Genomic DNA, 25,662 nt, shown 5'->3' with positions numbered 1-25,662 from the left:
AAATTATGTAGAACCCCAATGGGCTTCTTTGTGGGTTACATATACTAATATTTACCTTATTAGAAATTAAAATAAATATGTAAAATGCATATTTATTAATTTAAAAGTAGCAGAAATGAAACCATTCATATTAACATAAATAACTTTCTTAAAACAAAAAATATTGAATCCTGGCCAGTGTTCCTCAGTTGGTTGGAGTATCATCCAGTGCACCAAAGGGTCGTAGGTTTAATTCCCAGTCAGGGCAGATACCCAGGTTGTGGAGCATATGAGAAAACATCAATGCTTTTCTTTCACATTGATGTTTCTCTCTTTCTCTCTCCCTCCATTTTCCTTCCTCTTTCTCTAAAATCAATTATAAAACAAATAAATCCTCCAATAAGGATTAAAAAACATACAAACACAAAAAACAAAAAATATTTATAGCAGTGACATTATTTTACATTTTTGCAAATCTCTTTAATGTTTGGCTTAATAGAAGACAGTTGGATTCTCATATCTACTCCTGCATCCAATCTGTTATGCTCTGTTGTTTTGGTTGAAGCGTATGAATAAAATCTGTTCTCACAAAAATATAGTGGGAAAAGAGAATAATATTTTAGTAGTCTTTAAAAATAACTGTGGATATTCTTTCAGACCAAAACTCGGTAAATAGGTAATTTCTTAAGAATTAATAGCAATATAGAGTCTGAAACCATAACAGTAAAAATTTAATACTGTTATGTTAAAATGTATTGGTTTATTTTATCTTTTGAATAGATTTTTTTATTCATGCATAATTTTGTAACATCATGCATTAATAACTTGAAAAATATTGGGTTACTGAGTTATACACATTGATTAAACATTGCATATTTCATTTTATAATATTTAAAAATTATATTTATTGACACTACCTCTGATGTCATCAGCACCCTATATAATAAAGAGTTCATATGCAAACTGACCCTCACACCCTCGCACAAAATGGCCTCCCCCATGTGATCAAAGATGGCCACCACAAGATGGCCGGCAGAGGAGGGTAGTTATGGGTGATCAGGCCAGCAGAGGAGGGCAGTTAGGGGCAACCAATACAGCAGGGGAGTGGTTAAGGAGTGATCAGGCTGGCAGGCACTTGAGTGGTTGGGAGGCAGCAGTCCCAGATTATGAGAAGGACGTATGGGATCAGTATGAGATCAGGCCTAAACTGGCAGTCAGATATCCCCCAAGAGGTCCCAGATTAGAGAGGGTACAGGCTGAGCTGAGGGGAACACCCCCCCCCCGCCCCCAGTGCATGCATTACATGCACCAGGCCTCTAATTGTTATAATAATCAACTTTTTAAAATCATAAATACCATGAAAATGTTTTGGATACCCTAAATGTCACAGGGAAGAGACTGAGACTGAGGTGGTTCTGCCCTGGCACAGTCTAGAATGTGTGTCTTCTTTACTTTGTGCAGGAAAGATTTCACATCACAAGTCCAGGTGATTCAGAGAGTACAATTATTAAAGCTAGGGTCAATGAAACAATGGAAGGGCTTAAGATGGAAGAGGTAGGATCACAGCAACAAGAATGCTCCTGGTGGATGTGCCTTGGCACGTTAGAAAGTCATAGAGGCTGAAGTGAGCTAGCTGGGAGCTAGCTGAGCTGTGTGGACTCGAAACAAGCTACAGAGGCAAAAAGAGGACCCTTGGAGACAGGTTCAGGGGTTAGCCCAGTCTTGTGGAAAACATTGGAGATTAGGAGGAAAAAAGCAAAAACACAGGCCTGAGGGAAAAAGGGGAAGGGAAGGTGCAAGTGTGCTCAAAAGAGCAGGCACTGGGTCTTTGGTCTTAAGAGTTTCCCTCTGTTTTCTAAAAGTGGGGAATTTTTAGAAATTCTTAATAGAGTGTCCATCAGCTTTCCAGGTATGCTCTTTAATATGTTGATTCATCAAATTGAGTGTATAGACAGGTCAAGGTCATCCTCTGTTCAGTTATACCTACAAAGAATGTTACTGGAGAGGGAGCCCACTGAGGCAGGTCTGCCCCAGCAAGGTCTTGAATGTGTAAACTATTTGCTCCTATAGTTGGCTATAAATTACTTGGTCGCCTGTTTTAATATCTGTTTTAGTTTCCCCATTCCACTTGCCAAGGAATTTTCCAGATAGAGGAGTGGTCAAAGACTTGGCTTTTAAAAAAATTCAAATTTAATTGGTGTTATGATTTCTGAGGATAATGAATTCTGTGATGAAACCATTGGAATAATTGTTAAATGGAAAGGAGATAAAAGGGTTCATGAAATAAGGTTATAAAGATACTGAGAGTATAATATTAAAAAATATTATCCCTATATGGTTCAATGATGATGATGGCATTGAATAGAAGAGAAAATAAGTCATGTATTAAAACCAGGTGAAGGGTTAAGAAAGGCCATGATGTGACACCATTCAAAAAAAAAAAAAAAAAAAAGAGATTCAGAAAGTGATTTGGATGCCAAGACATCCAGCAGGTCAAGAACTAGGGAGGTTGATCTATTTTCCTCCCTCCCCAACACTCCCCAGCCTTCCCACTGTAATTTGACGGTCTGTTTCGGTGCTTTACTGACTCTGTATTTATCTTTTTATTCATCAGGTTATAATGTTCTTTGTTTTCCATAAATGAGTGAGATCATGAGGCATTTTTCTTTCATTGCCTGGCTTATTTCATTCATTGCCTGGCTTATTTCATTCATTGCCTGGCTTATTTCATAGTGCTATCCAGGTCCATCTATGCTGCTGCAAATGGTAAGAATTTCTTCTTTTTTATAGCAGTGTAGTATTCCATTGTGTAGATGTACCATAGTTTTCTAATCCATTCATCTGCTGATGAGCATTTAGTTTGCATGCATATAAGCACTCCAATGGACACAAGACACTGAGGGAGTGGGATGAGGGCATGCCACATGGGGTAGGGGCGGCTGGGGGAAGGTCAATGAGGAAAAAAGGAGATATATGTACTAATATATGTAATACTTTAAACAATAAAAAAAATAAAAAATATAATAATAAAAAAGAACCAGGGAAGGCTGTGGGAAGATAGGAGTGGTGGTAGACTACCTGAGATCTGAGTACAGCTGGGTAGAGGTGACTCTGATAATATTAGAACTGATTGGATCTAAGAAAAACAACTTGTTTCACTTATAAGTGAATCAATTAAACTTATCCCATCAGCTGGAAGTTATGAACTGAAATTGTTTGTCATTTTTTTCACTCATTACTTGAAACATAATATCTTAAATTGAAGAAAAAACAAAAACAAAATCAAATCCAACTAGTAAATTGCTTCCCATTTCTGGCCTATAATTTCTAAATCTTTAAATGAAAGGATTAGAATAGATGATTTTAAAAGTTTCACTCAACTATCAATTCCTTTGAATTTAGGAGAGAATGACTGGAAAAATATAGAATAGAAGGAAGGCAATAAGAAATGAACTATTAAACATTTACTTACTTATCACATTATAAAGATGTTTACAAATCGATAATACTCATAGCAAGCATTAAAAACTCATTAATATGCCACTGAGAATCATTCAATGCTTATGGAAATGTGTTAATAGTTACTAAGAACCTTAAAATTATCTTTCACTCTGTTATGGAAATTTATATTAAGAAATAATATTAAAAATGGAAAAGTTCTTCAGAAATGTGTTGGGGTATATAATTTATGTATTGAAAAATTGAAAACAGAATAAATGTTTCTGATGGAAACTATACCTAGTAAATGAAAAACAATGTTTATGAAAAATATTGTTTATTATACTATTGCTCATGAAAAGCACAAGTTAAGTAAAATACTTGAGATATTAAATAAAAAAGGTAAAATGGAAACTACTTAGACAACATGATTTCAACCGTATAAAAAATAAGACCAAGCTATGCACAGAAAATAAAAGACCAGAAAATAACTCAAGCATTATTATGTTTGATAAAGAAAGCTGCAGATTCTTCTTTTCTCCTGTCTACATTTCTGTATAGCTTTAGTAAAATGATTATTGTAAAAGCAAGCCTTAAATGATATTTAAAACATATGAAAAATTTAAAAGCTGTGAGTGTCTGGTCCCTTGTCAGCGACAGAAACCTTACATGGGAAAAGGCCCTCTTTTGTTTTGCCAGGGATTGAAGGTGATTCACCCTAGTTGACAGTAGCTATTACACAGCATTTCCCTTCTAGAATCCAGGTAAATACCCCTCCCTTCACTGAAAGCAATTTATTGCAACCGCAATGCCTCCTGTATAACTGAGCGGGTATAATTAATAAAGTGCAGAGCCCTGGAAGGTTGGAATGTGTGCTCCATCTATGGATCTTCAATAGATTTTTCCCCCCAGAACACTGAGCTGTTCATGCATGTGACAGTCAAGTGGCTTTTGACTCCCATGCTTATGGTCTCTAGATCCTAGTTTTCTGGCTAGGAAAATGTTTCCAGGACCCTATACAAAAGATGAAAATCCTGACATACCAACATAGTCTTGCAGATATCAGAAGGGCACTAGCTGTTGCCATTCTTTCCTGAACCAGAAGGAGAAAACTTAAGTCCAATGTCATTGACCTCCATATCATGTCTCTCCAATGGAATTCAGATCTGATCAGCCAGTGGGTCAAATAAAAAGGGCTCACAACTTGACTCAGATCTGAAATTGTGCCTTTATTCAAAAGCAGGCACAGCTTTTATGCTCAGGGAGTTAAATGTGCTTTATTATTTGAAATCAAACCTCTGCTCTGTGCCCCTGGGCTGGATAATTATTCTTTTAGAGGGAATTAGTCTTCTGATGACACATTTAAGAGGTTCTTTTAGAAAACAATACATTTTTAACATTGGACTAAGTCCCAGGATATTTGAAATTAGTGTAAGTAATGGTTGGAAAGCCCCCAAATGATGGCTGTAAATGACATCGAGTGGCAGACTCAATGGAGGCAGCAGCTTAATGGGCACAGAGACAGGACACCCTATAGGAGCAGATTGTCATGCTGAAGGATTAAATGACCAGTGTCTAAAAGGCTGGATGCTACCATTTGAGATTTACTGTGGCTGTTCTAGAATGATTTCCTCAAAACCAATGCTGGCATTGCAAACACTGCTCTCAGGAGATTGGCTCACAATAAAATTTGACTATAATTGCACAACACATTTTAAATATGGTGGATAGAAATCATATTATTCTCTCTCTCTCTCTCTCTCTCTCTCTCTCTCTCTCTCTCTCTCTCTCTCTCTGTGTGTGTGTGTGTGTGTGTGTGTGTGTGTGTGTGTACTTTTTTTCCTGGAGGATGTTATGCTGTGGTGATAAGCACATTTTATTGTTGGATCTGTGAATGCAACTCTCATATTAATGGAGTCCCAGATGGGTTTTGAGAATGTAGATGAGAAAAACCACAAATTGCTGTTATATAGAAGAGGTGTTTTACAAACACTGGGAAGTGTTGTAACATTAGATAAAAAATAATTTTTCTTTGTAGTGTTTTGGATCAAGTTCTTTATATTAACTTTGAGATTGCAATTGATGTGTTGGTAGTTACAGATATATTCTGTCAAAAATATAAAATCAAAATTGGTCCCCAATGGAAGCAAAAATAGGGGGAAAAATCATTGGATATTACTCTTTCATTTTACACTAGAGGCCTGGTGCATGAAATTCATGCACTTGGGGTGGTCCCTCAGCCTGGCCTGCACCCTCTTGCAGTTTGGGAGTCCTTAGGGGATGTCCAACTGCTAGCTTAGGCCCACTGCGCTCACCAGCCATGAGCCTGGCTTCTGGCTGAGCAGGGCTTCCCTAGTGGGAGCACGCTGATCATCAGGAAGCAGCTCCTGCGTTGAGTGGGATCAGGTTGAAACTGGCTCTCCAATATCCCCTGAGGCATCCTAGATTGCTAGAGGGTGCAGGCCAGGCTGAGGGACCCCATCAGTGCACTATCGTGGCCAGGGAGGGACATGGGAGATTGGCCAGGCAGGGAGGGATCGAGGCGGGGGGGGGGGGGGGCTCCAGATCTGGCCCATCTCACTCAGTACCAATCAGCTGGACCCCAGCAGCAAGCTAACCTATTGGTTGACTATCTGCCTCCCTGTGGTCAATGCATGTCATGGCAAGTGGCTGAGCAGCCTTAGCATTAGTATATTATGCTTTGGTTGTTTGTACAGACTACAGGACAAGTGGTCACTTAACATATTAGACTTTTATCATATAGATTTGTTAAAAAAATGATCCTTCTCTGGATAGCTCTTTTTCTTCTCATTTGTTCTTTGTGAATATTCATTTCTCAAAGTGTTAGCCATCATCCATTCTATTTCCTTTTCTGACTAGCCTTTCAGTCAGTGATGCTAACTTCCTATTATAAATAGGTAAATGGCCCTCATCTAATGCTCTAAATAGGGGTGTCGAACTCAATCAGAGAAGGGGCCAAAATCTAAAATCCAGCCTAAATCGCAGGCCGAATGGTTTACTGAACAGTCATAAACTGACAATGTCATAAACTGACAGCGGAGTGCAGTGATGACAGCTCGGTGCGGGCCACATTGCAAGGCCTGGCGGGCTGGATTTGGCCCGCGGGCCTTGTGTTTGACACATGTGCTCTAAGACCTTAGAGCCATGACCTAAAGGCAAAATGGAGAGATGATGAGTTTTCTGTCAGTTATAACCTTTGCCTATTTACTTGTCTTCCTTGGAAGAATCTCTTAGCTCTAATATGCATATAGTTCAAGGTGATGCTTAAATATATATTTATAAGCTGTGAAGGGATCTGAAGATACATATTCGGATGTACAGAAAGGACATGAGAGATTGTTGATTCTGAATTCTAGTTGAAGCTCCCATGCTAGTCTTGTTCATTTTTTATAAGGTCTCTTGACTTATATTTATCTTATAGGGTGGTTTTGGACCTATGATAGAAGTTCAGGAACTACCTTTTATATCCAGAAATAACTTAAATAATCTTAGAGTCATACTTTTCTACTTCTTCTTGTTCTTGGTGCTGCATTGAGTATACTGTAGATTTTAAGAAATGTGGAAAAAGTAAGTGAATTAGTGCTCCCTGATTTCTCTACTCAGTGTTAACTGGGAAGATTGATTTGGAAGGAAGCTAGGATGACAAAGCCATTTGAGATCAAGTTTGAGTGACTGAAAGTCAAACACCTATAGGTACAAAGTTTCATGTATCAGTTTTGCAGATAGGATACAAAATTGAGGAGTTAGATCTTTTAAAAATGGAGATCTGACAATTTTTGTTCTTTTTGTATAAATCACAGCAACGTGCTCCCATTAATATCAGGGAAAACCACATTCTTTATTTGACATATGAGATCCTTTATAATCATCTATTTACTTACCTAATCCAGTCTAATTGTATCATTTCATTCTTATAAAACTATTTTTAATTGCTCTGATGTAGGTGGACTAAAAGCTATAAAAGCAATGAAAGGTCTTTGTTTATCAGATCACAAAATTCTTAAGTACTTAGCATCTATTTGTTTACAGAAAAAGAAAAAGCATAGTGTCCAAGGAAGGTATGGCTTCAGGATGCAGTTGCTGGAAGGTAGATAAGATCAGATTTGGCATTTAAAAAACACTTGTATTTTTAGCTATAAAAATCAACTCTATCAGCTATGCAGGATCATAGAATCAATTCACTCTAAGGCAGTGTTTTTCAACCTTTTTTGGGCAAAGGCACACTTGTTTCATGAAAAAAATCACGAGGCACACCACCATTAGAAAATGTTAAAAAATTTAACTCTGTGCCTATATTGACTATATATAAAGTCATTCTCTTGAATAGGAATCAAATAAACACAAAGAAAGTATTTTATAATTACTTTATTATGAAATATTAAGTAAACAAAATAGTGAAAAATTATAAAATTCTTGTCTTGTCTGCACCTACGGCACACCAGGCAACATCTCGCGGCACACTAGTGTGCCGCGGAACAGCGGTTGAAAAACGCTGCTCTAAGGATTGAATGAATCCTAAGGATATGGGGTTACTAAATTCTAAGGATATGGGGTTACTAAATTCTAACTTCCAACTTCCATTTTAAACCTACTTTAAATCTTCCAGGGTGGTGAGAATCAGCTGAGGCCTGGGAAGGAGGTTGACATTGAGAAAGAGAAGTTTGGGAAAGGAGTTGCAAAACGAATTGTGACTGATGCCTGACGTGAACTGACCTGAGCAATCACCGGAGGGGACTCAGAGAAAACCTAAAATGGATTAGGTTCATTTGTCTGCGCTGCACAGTTAGAGTCAGAGTCAGAAATTGGATTCCATTTTAAGAATATTGTTTTTCTACCCCGAACAGTAAATTTTCTAACCACATCAATACTTACTTCTAAATAATACATAACCATTTTTTACTTAATACTCTCTAATAGCAGTAATACTAATATTTCTGGGTGCTTACTATGTACCAGGCACTATGCTACATACGTTATGTGTATTAACAAATGCTTAGCATCATTCTGTGATGTAGTTATCACTCCACCTCTACAGTTGAACAAACCAGAGCTTAGGCAGGTTAAGTAGCTTGTCCAAGCACTAGGCAAGTTGTGTAGCTGGGATCCAACTCAGGCATCTGACAAAGACTAAGTATTCTTAGCTATGAATCTAACACTCCCAATGCACCAAGTGTTGTCATTCATTATAAACATCAATGTTTCTTCATTTTTATATTAACTTACCTACTGATCCTTAAGGCATTTATAATGGCAGTAAATTCAAGAAAAATCAAATTCACTTTCTAATCTTACCAACGAGGACAGTGGAGCCTGGAGAATGCAAGGGTATGTATCTGACGCACGTGCACATGCTGCTGGCAGGAGGGAGGCGGAGCTTGCTACTAAGCCCTTACTGTTTGTCAGGTCCAGCACTGCATGCTGAATATTGCTTGTCAGGCTGCAGAAGATCTCAAAGCCCCAATTTGGGTGGTTTCTTGTTATGTCTTATGGATATAAGTGCATATATTTGTGTGTATTTTAATGTATATGTATGTACTTAAGTATGTATATATTTTATATACATGTGCATTTTCTTTTAGGGCATGTTGTTGTTTTTAATCCTCATCTGAGGATATGCTTAGAGAGAGGAAGAAAGAGAGAAAGAGAAACATTCCATACATGCCCCAACTGGGGCTGAAACCCACAGCCTAGGTATAATCCCTGACCTGGAATTGAACCGGCAACCTTTTAGTGCACAGGAGGCCACATAACAGACTGAGCCACTTTGGCCGGGCTTAGGGTATTTTTTAAAAAAATTCTCACCAGAGGATATTTTTCCCATTGATACCTAGAGTGGAAGGAAGGGAGGGGGAAAGGGAGACATGGAAAGGAAGGGGGAGGGGGAAAGAGAGAGACACATCAATTGGTTGCCTCTTACACTGGCCCCTACCAGGGCTGGGGAACCTGCAACTAAGGTACATACCCTTGACCTGGAATCAAACCCATGACTCATAGGTTCAAGGGCAGATGCTCTAACCACTGAACACCAGCCGGGGCTTAGGGAACATTTTTTAAAGGTAGAATTATGCCTTAGTGCTTCCTGATCCCTCATAGACCTCCCCCCTGGAAGCAGGCTGAGAGCATTTGTGCTGTGACCAGGCTTCAGAGTGTCCTTGCCCGCCTCACTGAGACTCTATCTTCAGTAGGCCCGGGCCCATTTCCTCATCTCTGTTTCTTTGGAGTTGGATGGAATCAGAAACCTGAAAGGTGCATGTGCCTTTTCTTTTCTTGTAGTCGCTTGTGCCTTGCTTTGCTGCTTAGTACATTTTTTTTCAAACGCAGAGGATCAAAAGTACACGGGTTTATCTTTCTTTCCCAGGCTAAAAAAGTTAGCTTGTTCAATTTTTTTTATTCTGACACCAGAAGACCTATATTAAATATTTGCTTTGTTGGGCAGACTTTTATTATTTCTTTCTCTTTCCTACTGCAAGTATCTACACCGATTACACGCTATCCTTATATGATTTCAGGGCCTCACTTTCCATGGTATCCAGGCCAGATTCCTTGGTATATTTCCAATCGCTTGAAAACAACTTAGCTCTCTTGTTTCTCTTTCCTACTATTAGACTAGTTTGGTCAAACTCTGAGCTCAGTTAAACTCAACTATCTGTCTAATCATCACCCAGGAGAAAGAACTACCAATTCTGCTGATTGTTTTCCATCAAATTCATGAATATAAATCTAAAGGGGCATTGGATATTCACCTGCATTTCAAGTTTGCTTGCCTAACATACTCCGTATCTTCCATGCCTCACAAAGACTGCATTACACCTCCTTTCAACCTCCCATACCACACCATGCCTCACAGTTTGCAACCTTGTTTCACACATCTATAGACTTCCTCATCTTCTCATCACCAGATCGTCTATTCAGCCTTCATCCGAACCTACAGTTTCTGCCTTTTCTCCTATTGCAATCCTCCCATTAACACCAACCCTTCCATTTGTATTCTGCATCCCATTTGTAGCATCTTTCAAGGACTTTGCTCCTACAGTTCTTCAGCATCATTAATCACCAGATCGTTTCTCACAATGCTCGTATCAGTTAGCATCTCTGCAGGAAGCAGATGGCACATTTTAATTGGCTAATTTGGGAACATATTAATAGAGAGGCTCTTTATACAGGTATGGCTAGGGTTTAGGAAGGACATCATGAGAGGCAGTGCGGTGCCGGTGAAGAAAGGCTACCCACTTCCCCACGTCGACTCTTTTTGGTCACTAGCCTTAAAGGTAAAATTGCTGGAGTTAGAGAAGCTGTGTGGAGAAATCTGCCTGTTAGGAGACCAGTCCCTTTTCAGGGATGGGGCATGGGCAACCCTTTGTAACTGGGTGTCAGAGCACAGTCAGAGCCCTGCAGGAGCTCTGGTGCTCTGAGTTGCTGCGAGTCCTTGTATTCTTCTACATTCTCCCATTCGACTACACCAGGGCTGATTCTTCCTAGAACCCTGCCCCTGTACAACTGTTGGGAACTCAGACCAAGTTCCTCCTTTATCCTCTACTTGCCAAGTGTCAGAGACACAAGCCACTTCTGACTGCAGGGCAGACAGAGAAGCCATGAGAGGGTGTGGGTATATAAGAATGAGACTTTATTGCAGAAGCCAGTGGCCATAAGCCATCAGACAAGACAGTCCTTTTCAGCAAAGTCCATACAGGCAGGCAGCCAGACACGGGCTGGTGAATACATACCTGTTCCATAAAGCAGCATTGGTCTCTGTGCCTGCAGCTATTATCTGAGCAGCCCCTCCTAGACTCACATTGTAGCAGTCAGTACCTGGACTCTCTGGCTCAGCAGCTTCTCCTGTCTCTCCTGCCCAGCTGCTCTCTCTAGCAGACTTCTTCACACACTCCATCTGACTAGCTGGTCAGTAACCTACTTTACACTATTTACACAAAGAAGGCTTCGTGCCAATAGTTAACATTGATCATATTGGCTACTGAAGGGCACAGTGTACTAAGTGTCCTTGCACCCGCTCATGGAATCTTGGCCTGATTAGGATCCCCAGGCTCAGAGTTCTTGAACATCCCATGTAGGCTTATGCCAGAGTGGCCTTTGGTCATTCCGGTGTATCGATAACAAGGCCTCTGCTCTCCTATTGTCCTTGACCATCTGGGGACCTGGTGTGATTCCTGCACTGGGGTTAGAGTGGAGTGATAAAATCTTTGCTTTCCACCCCCCCTGACTTCTCTCTAGGATCTCCTGCCCACACTCCCGGCTGGGAACCATGAGTAGGTTGAGGGAGTGGAGAGTGAATCTGGAGGACCAGTCAGTGTCACAGCAAAAGTTGTACTGGACAAAGTTAAACAAGGAAGAAAGAGTTTATTCAGTTTTATTGCAATAGAGAAGGAAGGCTAGAAAACAAAGAGCAGTCTGGGTTTTAAAGGCTGGGCTGAGCTATTGGGAAAGTGCTAGGGGACATCAGGAGGCGGTTGCAGGCCATCTGGATTTGCTAATGAACTTCACATCTCTTTCTGACCGGAGGTAGTTTTGCAACCTGAAGGTTATTACCTTTCCATAGAATTGGAGACAGGGAGACTATCTTCCTTAATTACAGTTCTAAGCGATGGCTCCCAGATCCTTGAGAAAGTGTTATGAAACTAACAAGAAGCCTTTTAAAAGATTTCTGCGTCCAAGGGTCAGGTGAAGAATTTTTAATTACAGGTTTTCCAAAGAAAATGCTCCAAGAAGATGGAGCTCAGGGACCTATTAGGAAGAAGCACTTCTAAAGTGTAATCCAGCTGAGGGCATCTTTAATGCATCCTGGTCAGCAATTAACATCAGTGTGGCATACATTAAAACAAGCCAGGCAGTGTAAACACTGTTCTCCGCCGCCACTGCACTGATTTCCTGCCTGTCTTCAAAGCGCACTTCTTGGCAGAGCTGTTTCTAGTCCTTGTCTCTGACAAGTCACCTTTGGTTGACCCTTCCATCCATTCCAACTGTTCTTCCATATCAGACGCTCTACTGTGGGTTTGGCAGCCATCACTTTGCTGCCAAACCCATTGACCAGTTTCTCTCTGTACCTTACTTGACCTCAGCAGCATTTAGCAGAGTTAACCACATTCTCCTTCTTACAATTTCCTCCATGACATCTGATTTTTCATCTACTGCACTGGAGGTGTCTTCTCTGACTCCTTTACTGGCTCTTACTCTCTGATGTCTAAGGTTGAAGTGCCACAGGGCTTGGTTTTGGTCCTTTCTTTTCTTTCTTTTGGCCTATACATACTCTCTAGGTAATGCCATCCTGATCCATTTCTTTAAATATCATCCTTATGCAACTAAAAATCCAAATTTTTGTCTTCACTCAAAAAATTAACTATCTGTCCTTCAGTGAGCCCTCATTGCCATATCATGCACATGTGTTAAACACAAGGCCCGCGGGCCAAATCCAGCCCGCCAGGCCTTGCAATGTGGCCCGCACCGTGCTGTCATCACTGCACTCCGCTGTCAGTTTATGACATTGTCAGTTTATGATTGTTCAGTAAACCATTCGGCCTGCAATTTAGGCTGGATTTTAGATTTTGGCCCCTTCTCTGATTGAGTTCGACACCCCTACATCACTGATCAGTCTACTTCCTGGTCTATTCTCTATCCCTTCCTGCTGTTCAATACTTGCCCAGCTTCTCACTTTGCTCATTTATATTTCTAGGCTGGGCTATGTACATTTTGTACTGGCAAATCTGTTAATTGCTCTAGTTATACCTAATTCATATGGGGAATATAAAATTATTTTTACCTATTTTAATATCACAAAATATAATTTTTTGCATAAAATGTATCACGGTTGGTGAATTAAACCAAAGGTTAACTGAAACTTTGAGGTACCTAATAATATAATAGTGCAAATTAATGCTATTAATTTTGTATTTTTTTCTAAAATTAGCCTATTTTTATGTTAATTGGTATTATTTGACAAATTCCCTTTACCTAAATTGCCTAGCAAAAATTATCAATGCGGCAGTATTATCAGAATATATTAGTACACCTCTTCCCTATAGGTGATTGTAAATTTACATTTGTTTTTTTATTACAAATACTATACATAATTTTAGCATAAAAATTTACATGCAAAACATTCAGAGAAAAAGATTATCCATAAACCAACTATATTATGATGGTGGACATATATGTGTATGTATCTGTGTGTGTTGTATGTGGAGATAGATATCTCTATCTCCCTATCTATCTACCTTCATATATAAATATCTTCGATTATATGTGAGAATTATGTATTTATATTGCATAAAAATTTTAAAGCAAAGCTAACAGTCAAAATTAATATTTTGAACATTATTTTTCATTTTCTGACATATTGTCAACAACTTCCTAATGGTTTGAAATTGAACATATATTTCTGAGAGAGGAAATAGGTTTTCCTTTTATTTATAACAGATGACAAAAATTTTATTTAATATTAAAATTAATCTGGTTAGGACCAATTAGTCTTTATTAAATGACCAGTTCATTTGAAGGTGAAAGATTTATAAAGAAAAAAAAATCAAAGAAAAAGATTTATTTCCTATAACTTTATGATCTTTACTAGGCTTCTGACTTGATTTAGCCTCATAATTCAAACCTAGAGATATTTTTACCATGTGATAGACAAGATGTGCCATTTAAAGAAAACTGCTACTAACATCTGAAAGATTCCCCATTTTTTCAGAATTCTATACTGATAAAAATAGAACAGTAATTGAAAATGAATAATTCAAAGAAATAATGTTATTTCTTGCTCAATGGGGACCCCTTTTTTCTTCCATGTGGTTTATCATAAGAATCAGTCAGTTGGATTTGGGGGGAATTTTAATTACTGTGTGCATGTTTGGAACTGAATATAGGCCCATTTATTATTTATAGCAAAAATAAAAATAATTTTTAAATCTCTTTATATATCAAGAAACACACTTCTACATTAAAAACAGAATGTTAACAGTATAAATTACTTTCTATCCTGATGCTTGTTTATTTTCTATTTTTAATGCTAATAAAAATAATGCTGAATATTGCAGCCAACAGTGCCTAATGACTACCTTACTAAAGCAAATAGATAGTAGGCAAAGGTAATTCTCCTTGTAAATCAGAGACTCCAAGGACACACGTGTAGGCCATGTGTTTTCCAAATGATATTCTATTAAGCGTTCTATTCTATTTAGGAAAAGCTCTGCACTGTAACAAATATACCATTACCATCTCAGATGTGTAATAATGTAAGTGCACATTTCGGTGTACTGAAACAATATTTCAGGCAATATAGACATTCCCCTATTTAAAAATAATCACTTACATGATCCTATTATTTATAATCTGAGACTTAGTAAAAATATTTTAATATCGTAGATTGAACTGTGGTCATTAGGCATCAGTTCTTTCCTAGAGGTCACACTTGACTGCCCTCCCCTCCCCTTCACCACACTTCATTCCTGTTCACGCCCCCATTTTCAGCAGCTGTGCTGTTTACCTGGTTATTATGTTTACATTGGAAGTTCCGTGGTCTCGATTGGATCTTAGAAAGTAAATCTCAGCTGAGGTCCAGAAGGGCTACCTATAAAGTGCAAGCTACCATTGTAACTTTCCCAGGTAAGAGGTTATTTTGTCCTTGGCATCACTGTGCTCCCTTAGCCTTAACAACCAAGCTGAAATAACTCTATTTGTTTTAGCCCGCCTCTGATTGTCGAGTCTTAGAAGGATGCTGCTTGTGTATCCCTCTAACGCTCTAGAAAACAAAGCTATTTAAGCATCGTTCTGGGATGCTTATTGTCTCTAAAGGTCATCTGCTCTGGCCAGGAACGTTTCTAGGCGATGAGAAATTGACTTAGCCTAGAAAACAAGGAGCCTGGTTTTTAACTCTTCCTAATGGCCTTCAGGAGGGAATTAGAACATCCTCCTCAGGAAGGTTGACATGATCCGGCATAGATGGGGGTCGTGCTGCGCTATAAACATGTTAGTGTCTTGACTGTGAATTGCTTGCCACCTAGATGAATGCTAGTCACACTCCGCGGGAGACACTTGTCACGGCCTTACCAAGACCTGCTTATCATTCATGTGGTCACTTCCATTACCTCTGCTCAGACTGCGCTGACCTGCTATTAGTGACTCTAATTTAATTTCCCTCACTAGTGTCATGGGTTATTTCTTCCATTACTTGAGAGATTTAATTTACAGGGTAAACTCCATCACATGAGAGAAGGAATTTTTCATGACAGTAGGAACAAGTACCTTTTGAAGATTAAGATGATTTTGGCTATTTATCTTGGTCATCTTGGTAGCTGGCAGTTGAAACTTCATTGAATGATAATATATTTTTGTATCGTTGGTGCCTCTGACAGGAATTAAGCAGTGTCTGTTTTACTAATTTTATGGAGTCACATTTTTGGTGCTATTCATTCAGAGAATCTTAAATAACAGATACAGCACGACTTCTGGAAGGTAGGGAAAGAATAGAAGGATATTATTTCCCTTTTGTTCCCTTATGGCCTTTAGAATCTGACTTCTCTGGATTTATTAAATTTCAATATTTCAATAGAAACAATAGTGAGAAAAAGTCTCAATTGTTTAAGACCAGATAAAGGCTTTTATTTTCCCTGATTTTAGATTTGATTTGAAGTAGCAAAGAGGATCTTGTTAATATATAAATAATGGAGACAGAGCAAGTGGCATAGCATTAGAGGCTGAAAAAAATAAAGTGTATTCATTATTTTGTTTTTCTATTTTTGATCACTAATTGTCAGAATATTTAAACATTTTCACCTGCTTTTTTTTTTTAATTCTTCAATTTCAGGCCCTTGCTTAAATGATTTATTATTTTTTCCAAGTTCTTGGCTTATAAACATTGTGCAGTCCTTAAAGATGATCACTGCCTTCCTTGGTCTGAGTTCTGTCCCCAAATAACTGGTGCTTTGTGAATTTTGATAAAGAAATAATGAGAAGGGAGGGAGAAGGAGCAAAGGAGAAGGAACCTGGGGGTGAAAATCTATTTTAAAATTTTAGCCTTAAGAAAGGGAAAAGGAATTTTTTCACATCTCCTTTTCATTCCCTACCTTAAATCTTCTACTGTCCTTCTTCTTTAGGGGATGAGTAATGGTCAGTTTAATTCAGTTACAGAAATTTCATTCCCTTTGGGTATTAATTGTTCTGGTGTGCCCATGTGACCTCATTCTGACCAATGAGATATCCAGAAACTCAGTTGAAAAGATTTCATTCCAAAATTACACATTCCACAGACTTTTTTTTTTTTTTTTTTTTTTTCCTTCGAACACCAAAATGATATTTGAAGCCAGGAAAGCCATTTTTTGGCAGGCAGAGAAAGAGTGGAGGTGACAAGACAATGTGAGAGAGACAGAAAGAGTCTGGGTCCTTGGTAACATTACTGAGTGACTGAACCGATCCTCAGACTGCCTACATCTAGAATTCTTATTAAATAAATAAAAGAAGCCACAATTAGTTGTGTTTAGTTTGCTATCTGCAGCAAAAGCTAATTTCAAACTGATGTGCTTTCATGTACTTTTGCTTGGACTTTCTATTATATGTATCACCCAACATTGAGTGATCTCATTCCTTTTACTCAGAACCTGGTGCTCTCAGCTTTCCTAAACCATTACCAGGAAGCAGTATGGGTGCTGTGTCTTGACCCCTGGGTGAGCCTCGTTTTGTAGACTTAGTGCTCTTCACTTTCCCTGGGTCACAGGTTAGGGTGTTGTTTAGCACGTTATAAGGTTGGGTCCTCAGCTGTATTCTCTCTGCCATTATCCTGCATGTACTGTTTGGAGGTACCTGAATCTCCTTAGCAGTTACTAGATTTAAGCTGTATTTTATTATTTCTAAATGAGATAATGTATGTGAATACTTTTTGTCAATTATTGAGAAATAAACATGTGATATTACATAATTATTATCATCATTTTTATTATTATTGCTTGTTATTATTCTCTTTCTTCTTCATGTACATGATAGCCACTTATGTCCAAGACCAGAATTCTACTAGTAGTTTAGTAGATGCATGGGAGTTTCAACAGACACTTCTAAGTTTGAAATAAGATAAACACAATTGCCTCCTAAGAGTTTTTCAGTTGGGAAATTATTGTGATATAGAACAGAATATGTAAGCAGAAAAAACCCTCAAGGCTATAAAACTTGATTGTAACCTGAATGAATTTACTTACATATACTAGTATAAAGAAAAGTATTAAATAACAATGGGGTTTGGCCTTCCAAGGAAGCAGAAATAAAAGAGAGTTACATAGTCAAACTTTGCAGTGCTTTTCAACACCAAATTGGGGAAAAACTTAACCCAGCGACCCTGAATATTTTGGTTCTTGAAGCTTTCTTGGATTCTGCCATTTCCTTTTCTTCAGGGACTTCCAAGCTTATACAATAGAGTTTTTAAGCTACTTTGACAAAGCCAGTTGCTTCCTTAAGAGGCATTCAGCATGAGTTTTATGGTCATACTGATTTTGCTTTTTTTTTTTTTGAGGTTGAATTATTTCTCAGAGTTTGATTTCTTACCAACTCCCAGAAGAAAATACTTTCCCCCCCTTTTTCTTGGGAAGAAATACAGTTGATCTTTGGGATGATGGAATGGACTTTACCTGATAGAATTTTATTTGACTCTGACAATTGGACATGCAGAGTTATTGACCTTCCAACTATTTTGACACTTGCAAAATTGCTGGACATCTGAATAGTAGCGATTGTAGATAATTTTAACAAGTATAGCACTTAGTCATATAGCTGAAAGTAGAGTTTAAAGTGACAAATGTTTAGTATTGTTGCAACATATAAATTTTGCTAATTCTTTTCCATTAATGTGTGTACAATACAGGGTGGAGCGAAAGTATGTTTATGGTTGAGCTACACAAAACAGCTTATTCTTATATTTTTATTTACTAATTATTGTATTATTTTTCATATGAATAATTGTAAACCTACTTTTAACCCACCCTTTCTATTACTTAAAATGAATAAGTATTGTGAGTTTGTTTGATTAATTCTTCCATGCAGTCCTTTGTCCTTGGAAATGCAGAGGAGTAAAATATTGCATCTGCTCTTGTACCTGTCCATGAAAGAATGATCTAAATGCCTAGTGATTAATCAGCTCTGCATGGCCTGGAACAGCTGTGTCCAGGACATCTCCCCTTGGAGTTGGTTAGGAGCATAATTTACCTTTAGGGATGGCATATGTCTCCATTTATTTTACAATTTACCCCAGTCATATTTTAAGCTTTCAAATGCAGGTGACATTTTGGTAAAGTATTAAGAGAACCAGACTTGGTCAAAGATCAAGGTTCCAGGTCTGTCACATCCCACTGGTGACCATTCTGACCTTTGGAAAATCACTTGTTAGCCCTACATTTAATACTCTTGTCCTTAATGACCTTGCTGTATTGTCAAGAGAATATATATATATATATATATATATATATATATATATCCCCAAAACGTATACATAATTAATAGCTGATAGCTTAATTGAAGTTTCTTTTTTTCAGATTTAACCCATTGGAATTAATAATTACTCAAAGTGTGTATACATTTTGTATATATATAAATATGGAGAGTGAGAGAGAGAACTCTACTTTGAAATAGTTAAAAGCTTTCATGTTTCTAATAAATAAAATTTATTATTATCATGTAAGTTTGGGTTACAATATTCACAGCATTTGCTCATGAGCATAATTATAGTTGTTTTTTTTTTCCTTGTTTTGTTTTCCTATGTGTAAACTAAATACTACTGGAGATTCTCATCCCCTTTGTTGGAAGAACACTTGATCTATAATCTCCTGAAGAAATTAAAACATTTCAAAATTTGTCTTAGTAATTTCAAATTTAACTGAGATAATGAAAATCTCCATTAACAATATGAAAATATATTTCTGATATTGACAAAATTTAACTTGCTAACACTTTGTGATGAACATCAAGCAAGCTTCTTTCAGTTAAAAGTATCAAAGTTGCTTGTTATGTTGTTATCAATATAACCATGAGATATGTTCTGAGATATAATAATTCTTTTAAAATGTTATAGTTTATATGCATATCATTTCTTATAAGTGAAAATTCCAAAAGATGTTATTACTTTGCAAAAAAAAAAATCCAAGAAACTGCTGTGAATAATTTAGCTAATGTAGCCTTTCTGTCTGCCTGAAGAACTTCAAAATTTCTTGCAGGGCAAGTCTGTTTGGTGATGACTTATCAGTTTTTGTTTATATGAGTATGTGGTGGTTTTTTCTCCTTCACATCTAATGGATAACATTTTCAAGTATACAATTCAAAGCTGCTGTTTTTCTCTGTTATTTCACAATGAAAAGAGCTCGCTTCATTTATTATTTGCACGGTTTCTGAAGATAAATCCTTTAGTAATTTCTATTCTTGTTCCTCTATAGCAGTGGCTCTCAACCTTTTTAATGCTGCAACACTTAAATACAGTTCCTCATGTTGTGGTGACCCCCAACCATAAAATTATTTTCGTTGCTACTTAGTTACTGTAATTTTGCTACTGTTATGAATCGTAATGTAAATATCTGTGTTTTCCAATGGTCTTAGGTGACCCTGCTAGCAGTTCTCAACCTGTGGGTCGTGACCCATAGGTTGAGAACCTCTGCTGTAGTGCCTAAGACCATCAGAAAACACAGATAAATAGTCCTGCTTAGAGAGTTTGGATCTGGCTGTCCTTTCTGCTATATACTGTTATTATTCTGAGCCCCGTTGGTGTGGTGATAAGTTTTGGTCAGTGTAGAGAGGAGGCTTTCTTTAATCTTCTGATTAATCTCATTTAGGGATCCTGTGTCTCAGAACTGTGCCTCCACAATTATATCTGTAGTGTTATATTTTCCCCTTCTTTGTCCCCTACTCTCTGAATTGGTAGTAGCATTCCCAATCTACCCTGTTGAGTATGTTTTTCTCCCCTTATGTGAAACAGGAAAGCTAGAGCAAGAAGGAGCAGAAAGAATGTACTGTCCCCTGGTTGAATAAATCTCTGGTAAATTCTTTCCTCTCTAAAAAATAGGCTTTTGTTATGGAGTATATTTTGGATATATTTCATAATGATTACTTTCCCTTCCTCCTGATAGAGTTATGTGGATTCGTTGTTGGATGTTTACTATATAAAACCTTGGCAGTATAGGGGACCCCACTAAGACTGTGGCACCCAGGAGTTGAGCCTCCAGCAATTCATCAGAATTATCATTTAAATGGTCCTACCAGCTTACTGGTATGGCTCCTGCTGCTTTCTTTGGCACCCTTTAAGCAGATGGGTCTTAAAAAGTAATTGATGTTCATGTTATCCAGCTTTTTCTTGTAATGATGAAGATGATAACTTCTAAGCTCTCTACATTTTGGAGATAAAAGCAGTTCGAGGACTATTTTTATTTAAATGTCTTGACCAATAAAATTCAGAGTGAGATAGGTAACTTGTTATCTCAGATGTCTTATATCAGTAGCTCCAAAAGGTCAGTAAATGCTATTTTACTGCTCCTACTTTTACTCTGAGGAATAGAATGAAAGAAAAACACCATCTCCCACAACAGGGGATATCTTGGAACAGAGAAAGCTTAAATCACTTGCCAATGGTAATAGAAAAGCATCACAGCAAAAGTAGGTGCAGAACATATAGAGTCAGCTGTTTTAGTGTCTGGACCCAATTTTGCATGCTGTCACTCTATTTTTATTTACTCTTTTTTGTTTTTCTTTTGTTAATCCTCACCTGAGAATATTTTTCTGTTGATTTTTAGGGAGAGTGGAAGAGAGAGGGGAAAGACAGAGAAATCGATGTGAGAGAAACACATCTATTGGTTGCCTCCTGCACAAGCCCCAACCAGGGCCTGGGCTGGGACGGAGCCTGCCACCAAGGTATGTGCCCTTGAGTGGAACTGAACCCTGAACCCTTTGGTCAGCAGGCTGAGGCTCTACTCACTGAGCCAAACCAGCTAGTACTTTTTATATTTACTCTTAATGCAAGCAATATATGGTTCTACATATCACTATGGAAATGAGAGGTGGGAACTCTGGGCTAAGCATTCTTTCAGCAGCTGTGGTAACTCTGATACATCATCTTTGCTCATATTTTAATCCCAAATGATCCAATGCTCCTCCAGTATTCCAGAAAAACAGAGTAGTGAAGTGTCAAGCAAGACCTTTATATACTGGGGATTTGATCAACGTGGTTGTGTGAGTACAAAGCTTGAAGTTTTAAAATGTGTATGCCCTAATATGCTCTGTGCATCCTGCAAATTCTCTGATACCTGGCATGAGTGCTTATGCCCTATTTCAGGAAACTCAGCGTGAAAAGTGGGAACAAGCCAAGCAGCTTGTGTAAAGGGCAAGACGGGGCAGGGAGAGTCAGGAATGCTGTCCTGCCACAGAGTCAGAGGGGGATTAGCACAGAGGGGGTTGCCACTGAGAAGAGACATGCCAGGGAGCTTGCAGCTCCAAGTCACACCTGGTTTTCCAAACCACACACAGCTCTCCAATTAGGGAGGCTCAGCCCGCTGTCCCAAGAGTGAGGTAAGGAAGAGTGGTTTTGATCTCAAAGCTGACCCAGCCGTGTGTGAGAGTGCTGGCTGGCAGGACACAGCCTTGGAACCTGTGGCAGGAGAGCAGCTTTCTGGACAAGGCTCACAAATCCCAGCTGATGTGCAGGGTCTCTTGTCTCAGCAGCGAAGGCCTGGGGCAGTGTCAGCTCAGAGAAAGGCTCATGGATCTCCCCGTATTTCCATTGTTCTCTTGGATGACCATAGAACTGAAGTCACTGCTCTTTTGTATTAATTCGATTAAACAATGAGTCAAGAATATTCTTAGTTGTATTAAAAATCCATTCCCAAGTGACAAAAGAGGTAAAGCAGGAGTGTGCCACTTGACATCTCTGAGCCAGGAATGGCTCTCTAGGGAGAAAAGGCGTTGAGTCATACATTTTACAAACTAAGTTTTACAAAAAAGTTCCTCTCAAGAAAGACTCAATATTAAATAAAGAACAAATATATATGCGCAGAAAATAACTCACTGGAAAAAAGTAATATAAACTGAAAATCATAAAGCACATTTATATTGGATTTGAGAGCAGTCTATAATATGGTGACTGAAATAAAAATATAGGAAAATGCTGGGGCTAAATAATTCACAGGATAAAAGAAATATATTTTGAAGATAAAAACTTAGGACCATGATTTGCTTGTTGTTTTGTTTTTTTTCCCCTCCCACGTTCCCTGTGAAAGATGAATCTAAAGGATGCGTGGCTCTTACAAAAACAATGATTGAAAGGCTCCGAGGAAAAATTTTAGGAGTTAGTATGAAATATCCTCTCTGCCATAAAAATAATGTTGTTCAGTTGGGATGTGATGGCTACCCAAAATATGCAAATCAGTTCAGGATTCAAATCTACTGCCAAAAGAGCAGTTGATTTGTGGTGTGTGCTTATTTCCATTGGCTGAAATACTCCCACCATGGCTAAATTTCAACTGCTAGTGTGAAACAAAGGAAAATTCCTGAAACTTGATGATCAGCGGTGGCAAATCTATACAGAGTTGCTACAACAAGCCACTGGCTCAGATGTTTGCTTTTAGCTCTTGCAGCCAAGAAATGCATTTTGGAGAAATTGGAAATGAGGTTAAGGGTTAAAGGATAGGTGCTATAAAACTAGGTGGTGGGATATGAGTGGATGAAGGCTTGTTAATCCAGTTAGGAAATTGCCCAGACCAGAATCAGAAATGCCCATGAACGAATAGAACAGAACAAGTGGTCTGAAAAGGGGATCTGACATAGGAGTGTAGAGCTGGAAAGGTAAGATGCTACCAGAATTCAATGGGCCTCAATGATGTAAGAAAGGGGAAGTGTTTTTGCTACATGTAATGGGAAGCCACTGAAGGTTTTGTCAGGTCTAAAACAAGATTACAAGCTAGTGGTGCATTGTGAGGACTAAGCTGGAAGGCAGTGAATTGGAAGAGCTAGACTCAAAGCATGGAGAATAGTTTCTACCCTCTACCCTATCACAACTCAGGTTCCCTAGGAAGAATACTTGAGACAGATATTTGTATACAAGCCAGTTATTGGGCAAAGTTCTCAGAATCAGTTCTTATTGAGCCAGTGAAGGAAACAGGCTAGGACAGGGAGAGCGGTTGAACTGCAAACAAAGCCCTCATTGGATCCTGTGGGGAAGTCCAGCTGGGATGACCTGGAGCTCAGAGATCTCTCAGAGTGGACTGAGGATTGTGGGTCTTTTTATTGTGATAGCAACAGGTTATTAGATGTGAGCTGCCCCCAGAGGGGCTGTTCCCTTTGGAAGCATCTTTCTCCCCGCCAAGGAAGACAGGTGCTAGAGAGATGACCAACCCTCCAGACAGCTGTGAGATAGAATGCTGTGCCTCAGAGGTGGGGTTGGGTCTCACATCACAGCCCCACACATCTAGTTTAAGGTGGAACTGGAACTGGAAAAGGAAGCTGGGAGAAGCATTCAAACAGAAATCCTATTGCAAAATTACTTTTCACTTACAAGTTATGCTTGATTTAACTATAGTCTCTTGCTGCTTGCTTACTTTGTTATTCTGTTTTTATTTCCTAAAAATGTTTACTTTTATTTTTTTTTATTTTTTTTTATTTTTTTTAAATATATTTTTTATTGATTTTGTACAGAGAGGAAGGGAGAGAGACAGAGTTAGAAACATCCATGAGAGAGAGTCATCAATCAGCTGCCTCTTGCACACCCCCTACTGGAGATATGCCCGCAACCAAGGTACATGCCCTTGACCGGAATCGAAACCGGGACCCTTCAGTCCCCAAGCCGATGCTCTATCCATTGAGCCAAACCTGTCTCGGCAAAATGTTTACTTTTAAACATCCTGTTCTTTATCTGATATTTTCAATAGCTGAAGTGTTTAGGGTATAAATCCATTGTCTGTTGTTTCCCCAGAATCTCCCCAATGATGGCTGCTCTCACTGTGTGTTTGGAGATACGTGATGATCTAGGGTAGGCTACCCTCACCCAGAGCTTCCTGTTATGGCAGCGCGGCCTTTCTGACCCCTTCAGTGGTCATTGAGCTTTTCCCTCTCTGGTTTCAGTGTCTTGTGGGGTTTTTTTGTTGGAGATAGGGGTTTCCCTCACTTTCAGGGAATTCACTGATGCGCTGAGGGTGAGTTTTGTGGAGGATGTACCTTCTTTGCAGTGAGAGAGTGGGGACATTGAAATATTTAGTCCATCGTTCTCTTGGAGACTAGTATGGGGAACATGAAGGCATGAAACAGGAATTTCAAATTTCTGGACTAGAAAACTGGGATAATGATGAAGAGATATATGGAAGTCAAGAGAGAAAGTCCTATCTTTTTAATGGTTTGGAAGGAAGATAGCGTGTTCCAATATATTGCACTATATTCTATGCATGATATATAAAAATTTAAATACTTGAGTGTATTTAATATTTAACCCAATATTAATTTTTTATGCAAAAACATTGCAAATATAAGCTAGCACAGATGTTAGGGATATTTGGTAATCTAAGATAGTGCAAATATGTATAATTTTGTACTTTTCTTATTATTTTGCATAAGAGAGCATTATATTTAGTATGGGACCCAAAATAGATTTGTGATATTTCAAGGAATTGGATGTTAAAAGTGTTAATCACGATGAAAGTTTCCTACATTAATCAGCACTAAGTATTTACACGAAGAAACACTACATCAATATAATTTCCAAATGAGGCATATATAAAAAATATTTTCAATTTTATACAAGGACAGCCCAAATTAACCTGCCCATGTTTTTTTCTAGGAGAAAACTAAAATTTTAGGAAGCGACAAAGATGATGTCCCACACACATGCTTAGCTAGGTAAAGAGAAAGTGATAAGAATTTCTAATCTGGATTGTGCCCTCATTTGCATGATAGTCTTTTGCAAATTTTCTGTCCTCTGAGATTTAGTTTGGCTGTGTCTCCTATGTCTAGCTATAAGACGGAGTTCCTAATTTCTGATTGCATACAATTCCTAAAAATTTTAAGGTTAAAATTAGATAAAGTGCTAAGCAGTTCTTGAAAACTGAAGTGCTCCACAAAAACAGTTCCATGTAAATCAGAACTTTATGAGCAATGCATGTAGAATCAGAGCATGTTCGCATATGTTCTCTCACTTGACCTTCACTTCCAAACCTATTTGTGAAGTGATCTTTGTACCTGCAATGTTTCTCAGCTATGAGCATAGGAATCTTA

The sequence above is a fragment of the Pipistrellus hanaki genome (assembly GCF_964339955.1).
Source record: "Pipistrellus hanaki genome assembly, chromosome: 7".
Taxonomy (NCBI): Eukaryota; Metazoa; Chordata; class Mammalia; order Chiroptera; family Vespertilionidae; genus Pipistrellus; species Pipistrellus hanaki.
This window is presented reverse-complemented; position numbering follows the sequence as displayed.